Here is a 7,597-nt window from a genome sequence, read left to right as displayed (position 1 = left end):
TCTCAATTGTTTAGACCTTTGCCATTTCTCACAAGTCCATGTTAGTATGCCGGTTAACCACACACGCTCCACTAACAACTTTGAGAATGCAAATATCACAATTGCTATGTACTTAAAATCTACTTAGTGAAAGCGTTTCCTCACCATCATTTTCATGAATCGGAGAGAAACCTTATGACACTTAGATTTTATGGTGTATGAGTTCCTATCCATGTGAATTTGTCAAAACCATAATCACAGGATAAGGTTAGTGACAAATCCAAAATCATATGGACTGAACTTGTGCAATCTTAAATTCTTGCCACCTGGCAGTACAAGGGCCTGCCATTGCTTCCAAGTAGTTATGTAACCAGTTGAGAACTCTAAGAACTTATATGCAAATCCATCTTTAACTGGAATGGGCACAAAAATAGGAATATGTCAACACGATAGGTTACAAACCTCAAGTCGTGCGCTAGTGACAAACTACAGGTTTTATTCTTGATTAGTTCTTGAAACTCTTTCAGGATCTTTTAGACTCCCACTGTCCTCTTGACATATAAGACTCTCTTGCCAACAACCACTCTTTGATAAACAAATATTCAAGGGATAGTGCGGATTCTTATCAAGACAAACAGTTCACACAATTGGCCTTAGTTGGTCTCTGTTTTATCCAAAACATCACAACTTACCAATTTCAAATGCACAAGAGTAGAAAGCATTTTACTCTACATTTGACAAGTGTTATAAACTTTCTTTAAGATATATCACTCAAGTTACAATCTTGGAGTATGACTTTAAGAATTCTTTTGGAACGAAGTATGACTCATCTTCTTGATTTAACGATTTCAACAATTCATGATTCCTCTTCTTAGCCATACGAATGCAGTAAGATGTCCTTAGAGGACCAAGTGTGATATGGTTTCTTAATCATTAAGATGATCACAAAACATGATGCTAAAGTACTCTCCCATCTTTTCAGATTTGAGAAACTTTTATCTTTCTGCCTAATGTTTTTTCTTCTCATTCGTCCTGCCATACATCAAAACTTTTCCAATGTTTCAGAATTATACTTAAACTTATAAGTATAACCATATTTACTAAACTTTAGTAAATCATGAAGAATAGTCTTATCGATCTTTGTAGTGGACCTGACCAGCGCACAACCAAGTGTACCCGATCCCTTTGTCCTTCACTTGACTCACATATACATGTGAATAAGGAATTGGTCTTAATTTTCCAAAAATGAAAAATCTCATTCATCATACAACTTGCATGATTCCAAGTTTCGGTCCAATTGAAACTTGGGTGTTGAGAATCTTTCCTTATTTGGTAAATTTAGACACTACCACAAAAAAAAGAATCAAATTCATATTTCCATTATTGCTAGAAATATACAAACATCAATTTTCCATAAATGCCATTGCAAGGAGATATAAAACAAAACAAAAATTTTATTTATTTATAAAATGCGGAAAAAACTTTTTCCTTACAATGCAATTTTAAATGAAAACTATGCTATTACATATTTCCTAGCAATCTATCATAACTCCTAAGTAGTAGCTCAAAAATCCGATCTTAGAACCATGCGATTGAAATCCATCTTCGTGATCAGATTCAACATACTTTTCTTTTAAGCTTCCTTCATTTGCTTGATCCTGCAAAACATCAAAATGTAATCTAGTCGCATCATGTATTAAGAATCATAAATTAGGAACTTAATAGAGTTAGATAGTGGATTTTACCCGAAGTAGAGTCAAACTTTTTGCCTTTACCATCCTAATCGATGTGCCCTTAATATTATCACCTAATCGAAGTGCCGGTTAACCACACACGCTCCACCGATCTATGATAAACATTAAGTTACCATTTTCCTTCCTTACTAGTCCAAGTTAGTGTGCCGGTTAACCACATACGCTCCACCAACGACTTGGTAAGGTACAAAGTGTTAATTTTATGGGTTACCACCAATTTCACATTTTCCTAAAGTAACTAAGATTTGGAATTTATAAAAAACATTTAGTTACTTTGTAATAATCATTATACTTTTAATGAGAATTAAATTCATTGTCCTACCCGTTCGGCTAACGACCCTCCACCAGTCAAGGAAGCGGTGGGTGCGAGTGGACACCCATTAAGCTGTCATTTTATAGGCAACAACCTTATACCCCCCTTATAGACCGGGTTCGTGAATCAGGCCTACTAACGGTAAGACTGACTTGATCTTATACATATATATATATTATTAACTTATAATACTATAAAGTATAAGGGTTGAATTTTAACTTTTTAAACTCTAGGGTTTGGAATTAAAGTATGTGTGAGACTTTACAAATTCCAAAACTTGAGGGCAAGTTTTGAACAATTCAAACACTTTTGGTTTTTCATAACTTATGAGTTTAATTAAGGTTTTAAAAACTTTAATGAAGAGACTCTTGAACATCCATAACTTGAGGACAAGTTATGGAGTCCATAAAACTATTTATGTGAAAGACTCTTCAATTATGTAACCTATGAGTTTTTATTAGATCTTTAAAAGAAATGACTTTTGGTAATCCATAACTTGAGGACAAATTATTGACTCCGTTAAAACATTTAGATCAAGAATTAACTAACAAACAATTTGCAAATAATTCCTATGATCTACCAAACCTCATAAGTGTATGAACAATCATATCAACAATTTCAAGAATTACCTAAACACACATAAAACTTGAAATTTTGATAATAACCTTGAAATTGGTTTACCATAATCATTACCACATCAAAAACAGGTTTTATAAGTCCAAAACAGTTTAAGGTAATGATTCTAGACCAATTCCAGCCTTAAAACGTGAAGATATGTTGTCAGGGGATCCAACTCGTCGAGTGCATGAACAAACTCGACGAGTTGGATGATTTTAGGCATTGACTCGTCGAGTCCCTCCCTAGACTCGTCGAGTCAGCTGTCCAGACAACATATAAACTTAGATTTTCAGCCTATATCAGCAAGTATAATTGAAAACAAGCCTAGGCTTTGATACCACTGATGGGGTTTGAGCATTCTAACACTCCTATGGTGTGCAACCCTATAAACCTTGGATCTATATTTTCTCTATTATACATGCAAATATTTGATATTCCAAGGTTTCATCCTAACTAGCGTAATATGAAGCAACTATATAACAAAAGCCTAGTTAGATGACATACCTTATGATGTAGCTTGAAGTCTTGAACTTTAAGAGCTTAGCCCCAATAGTGTGGAAGCCTCAAGTGGAATCACAAATCACCAAAAACACATTGGAAAACTTGAGAGAATAGTAAGCACACTAGAAATTGGCCCACTCTTGTTTACTCACACACTAGTGCCATTTCATGTGCCAATGATCTCTTTTATATAGTATGGAGGGTTAGGGTTACATTCATGTAAACCCTAATACCCATGACCTTTCATTTCCATAGGATCCATGGGTTAAAAAACTCCATGGACTATCCATGCAAGCTTAGCCCAACCTAAATGAACTTGGCCCATTCCATATATATACAAGAGTCCATATTTAATTAGTTCCTTTTGATCACTAAATTAATTCTAAATGAATTCTTGATCAATACTAATTAAATAATATGATTTCATATTAATATATTAGAACTTATAATATATTAATATAAATCATAAACATACTATTCTCAAAAGACTATCCATATAAACTGTTCCGGTGAAGTGCAACCCAAATGGACCATGCTACTCTCGGGTCGAATACATACCAATAATAGTTATGGGCTTAGACATCTAATCCAACATGGCTCTCCTCCCCAATCCGATGCTGGCAAAAAGGGGAGAATAGTCAAGAAATCCCTGATCAGCAAATGCAAATGGTGGTGATCACATCAAGTCCATCTCATCCTGAAATGTCTGGATCAGGAAGGGTTTAAAAGGCAATCATTATGGCTGAACAACAGAGCAACATCCCTGACAATGATGAAACACATGATCAGCCTATGTCAGATGTTGGTGATCAATCTGAGACTAATGACTATAAAAGGTTTCTTGATCTGGGATATATGGAACAAGTTGCTGTTCCTGTTGTTCCTTTGAGTGTCGTCTATCCTAATTCATATTTTGTGTGTGTGTGGGGGGGGGGGGGGTTCCTCAAGGAACTAACAATAATATAGAGTCTGATGATGGTCAGTTTAATCTGACAAAGAAGAAGGCTTTCTTCTCAGGGGTAGCCCATGAAGCTGAAGTTGGAAGCTCTTCTGTTGTTGGTGAACCTTCAGCACCTCCTCCTTCCAAGAAAAGTAAGCTTACTGTTGATCTGATTATTTTAGGTGAAGAATGGGATATAATTGTTGAGGAAGTTAAAGAGATTATGATAGAGAATAATGTTTCCATTCGAGATAGAAAAGAAGCTATAAAAGAAGAATGTTGGTCCATTAAACTTGCTCAGGTTCTTGCTTCCGCTGATGAAAGTGATGATGTTCAAAGCACCAATGTTCAAAACAAGAATATTCAGCTGTTCAACAATAATATGGAAAAGCAACACAGGGTTTCAGAGTTGAATGCCAGGATCGACAGAAAGAAATTTAGAGATGTTGTGGCTCGTAGATCAAAGTTTGATCCCATCATCAGGTTAAGGTGCACAAGATCCAGGAACGAGACACTAAAGCTTCACTTGGTTAGAAAGAAGACTGGGTATGAATACACTGAGGTTATACTAGCTCGTGAGCTGGTCAAATTTGGCTAAAGTGAGTGGATACAAAGTCAGGAAATTATTGACAAACATAAGGGTATTCATGATCAGGAGGTGAAGTTAGCAATTCAGTAGCTACTCAACAAATTCAAGAAGCTAAATCTTGTGTCATGAGCTGATCCATCTAGACCATCCACTTCAGGAGGAACAGGTGCTCCCAAAAGGTCGAATAATACTAAGTTTCTTTTTCTATATGGCACTCGCTACATCAACAACAAAGTACAATTGGTTGTTGAACCAATTCATTACAGGTGCATTTGAGAACCATAACATGGTATTTTCTATCTTGATAGTCAAAACCATATGTTCTTTCAACACACTGACGATCTTCCTGCTGCACCCACTGAGCATTTATTTCATCTTCGCATGGAAGGACTTAGTAGTATAGAACTTGAAAGAGGATATCGTGTTCTGATCTCTCTTGATCGTAGAAAAAGATTAGAAGAACTTAAAATTGATCAATTCAGATGGGTAAAGCCTAAAAACTTGAAAGAAGCTAATAAGTTCTACAATGCTTCATTTGATGACTCCTCGGAAGAAGATTAGTTTCGACATCATCAAATAGGGGGAGATTGTAAGGTCACACACAATTTATGATCTGATGAGTCAAACATTCTATATGTTGACCACCAGCGCCAACGCCAATATCAGCACCAACGTCAACGCCTCATGAGGATCAGCATCAGCGACTAGTTATATAATCTAATGTAATCTTTGTATATTAGGTAATTATACAGATATGTATAGAATGGACATCATATCTGATATCTTTGTGATAAGAATTAATTCTTAGTATAGATTAGATAAAATCCCTTAATTAGAAGGGATATACTAGTATAATTTTGTATATATACAAAGTTATGGTGAAACCCTAATGTAGAACGACTTGGTTTCTTTAATCGTCTTGGTGACCATCCTTGTGAGAACCTATTTTTTGGTGAAAACAAACTATTTGACACCTTTGTGAATATCTCGTGTTCTTTACTTTTTTGTTTTATATTCGTTTAGTTAATTTGTTTCTTCTTTTTTTATTTTACTTGAAGTGTATCCGATTGATACTAACCTTCAAGAGTGATATCAAAGAAACTTTCACATAAAGGCAGTAAGATCCCCGGAAAAGATACTCTTCCTTTGATATCAAGAGAGAAATCGAAGTGCTTGTGTGGTTTCCTGTGAATTATAATTGAATAGTTATAGAGAAGTATCAAAGGGCCTCGTTTAACAAGTATCGAAGGTAGAGTTAAGTTTCAAACAAGTTTGCAACTAAACATAAGAGCAAAACATTTTTAAGAAAATACTTGTATGATCAGTGTAATCATCAGCAAGTAAGCTTTGGAAAAAAGTTAGTTAACTAAAGATCGAAGTAAATGTTCATACCAAAATCTCATTTCATAAAAAATAAAGAAATGGATCTATTGGGAATAAATGACTTGGGATTAGCACATTTCATTAAGATCACACATAAGAAATGAAAATGGGATTTTGAACATTCGAAAAGGTACATTGAAACATTGAGGTTTCATTCGTCAATTCCTCGTGAAAAACTTGAACAATATATTGTTCACCGTCAGTTCCTTAAGGTGTAATGTTTGTTGGGTCTCACTCTCATTATGGAAAAATGATTTGAGATCATAAACAAAGTTTTTTGGCACACCTACATCATATTTGTTTTTTACTAGAGATGTGTTGGGATATGTTCCACGGTGTGTGAAATGTGTAAGAAATTTAGGGTGAAAAAGATTGGATATGAAAATTCATTGTACATCTGCTTAAAAATATGACCAAGCAGTCATCTCTTAACTCAAATTGAGAAAAGAAAGGTAGCTGGAAGAATATTGTTAATACAGACTATTGGGAAGAAATTTTTAGAAGAAACTTTTCATTAAGGCTTCGCAAACAGCGAGTCAATGAGGCTTTCGACAACATGTGCCAGCATGCTTCTTGGGACACTTAACTAGTCAACAAGTTGAAAAAATATCTGATCCCTTTGAGCTTCGCTTTTGCATGATAGTGTATAACATGAGTTACAATGAAATTTCCATCATGATACTAAGATGAAGAAAAACTGAAACAAAAATAAAGAAAATATTTTTGGAATTTTTTGAATTTTTCAAAAATTCAAATCAAATATCGAAAACGAAGAATATCGAAGCTCTAAACATGAACAATAATCTTTGAGTGAATTGTTATCAACATCGAAGTTTATTGACAACCTTCGATTATCAGAGAAAAGAAAATTTTGTTCGAGGTTGGAACATAACAAGCTTCCATCACTCGTAATCCATTTAAGATTTTCATAAAAGATTTTTCATCTAGTGTTTTAGTGAAAATATCTTCCAATTTTTTTGTGGTTTTATCAAATGAACTTCGATATTGCCATCCTCAACATGATCTTTGGTGAAATGGTATCGAAGTGCAATATGTTTTGTTTTAGAACGTTGAACTATTTATTAAAAGTATAAATTGCACTTTGAGAATCACAAAATAAAGGAATTTTCTTCATGTTAATCACATAGTCAAACAATTGACTTTGAATCCAGATCACTTGCGAAGTAGAAACAACAACAACAATATACGCAGTCTCCACTGTAGATATCGATACACTTGTCTGCTTCTTCGACTACCAACTCACAAGTTTCCCATCAAGAAATTGATAACCTCCAGTTGTGCTCTTCCTATGTAATTGACAGCCCCTACATCCGCATATGAAAGTGCTTGAATGAAGAATCTTGTATTTGTTGGATGCCACAATCCTAAATTTGGCGTGAAATGTAAATATCAAAAGATATTTTTGACTGTTGTGAGATGTTCTATTGGGTTTTCTTTGTACCTAGCACAAATACCAACCAAAAACATAATACTAGTCAAGCAAGTTCATTGTATAATTC

Source organism: Lactuca virosa, chromosome 3 (genome assembly GCF_052849685.1).
Source record: "Lactuca virosa cultivar CGN04683 chromosome 3, Lactuca_virosa_CGN04683_v6, whole genome shotgun sequence".
NCBI lineage: Eukaryota > Viridiplantae > Streptophyta > Magnoliopsida > Asterales > Asteraceae > Lactuca > Lactuca virosa.
This window is presented reverse-complemented; position numbering follows the sequence as displayed.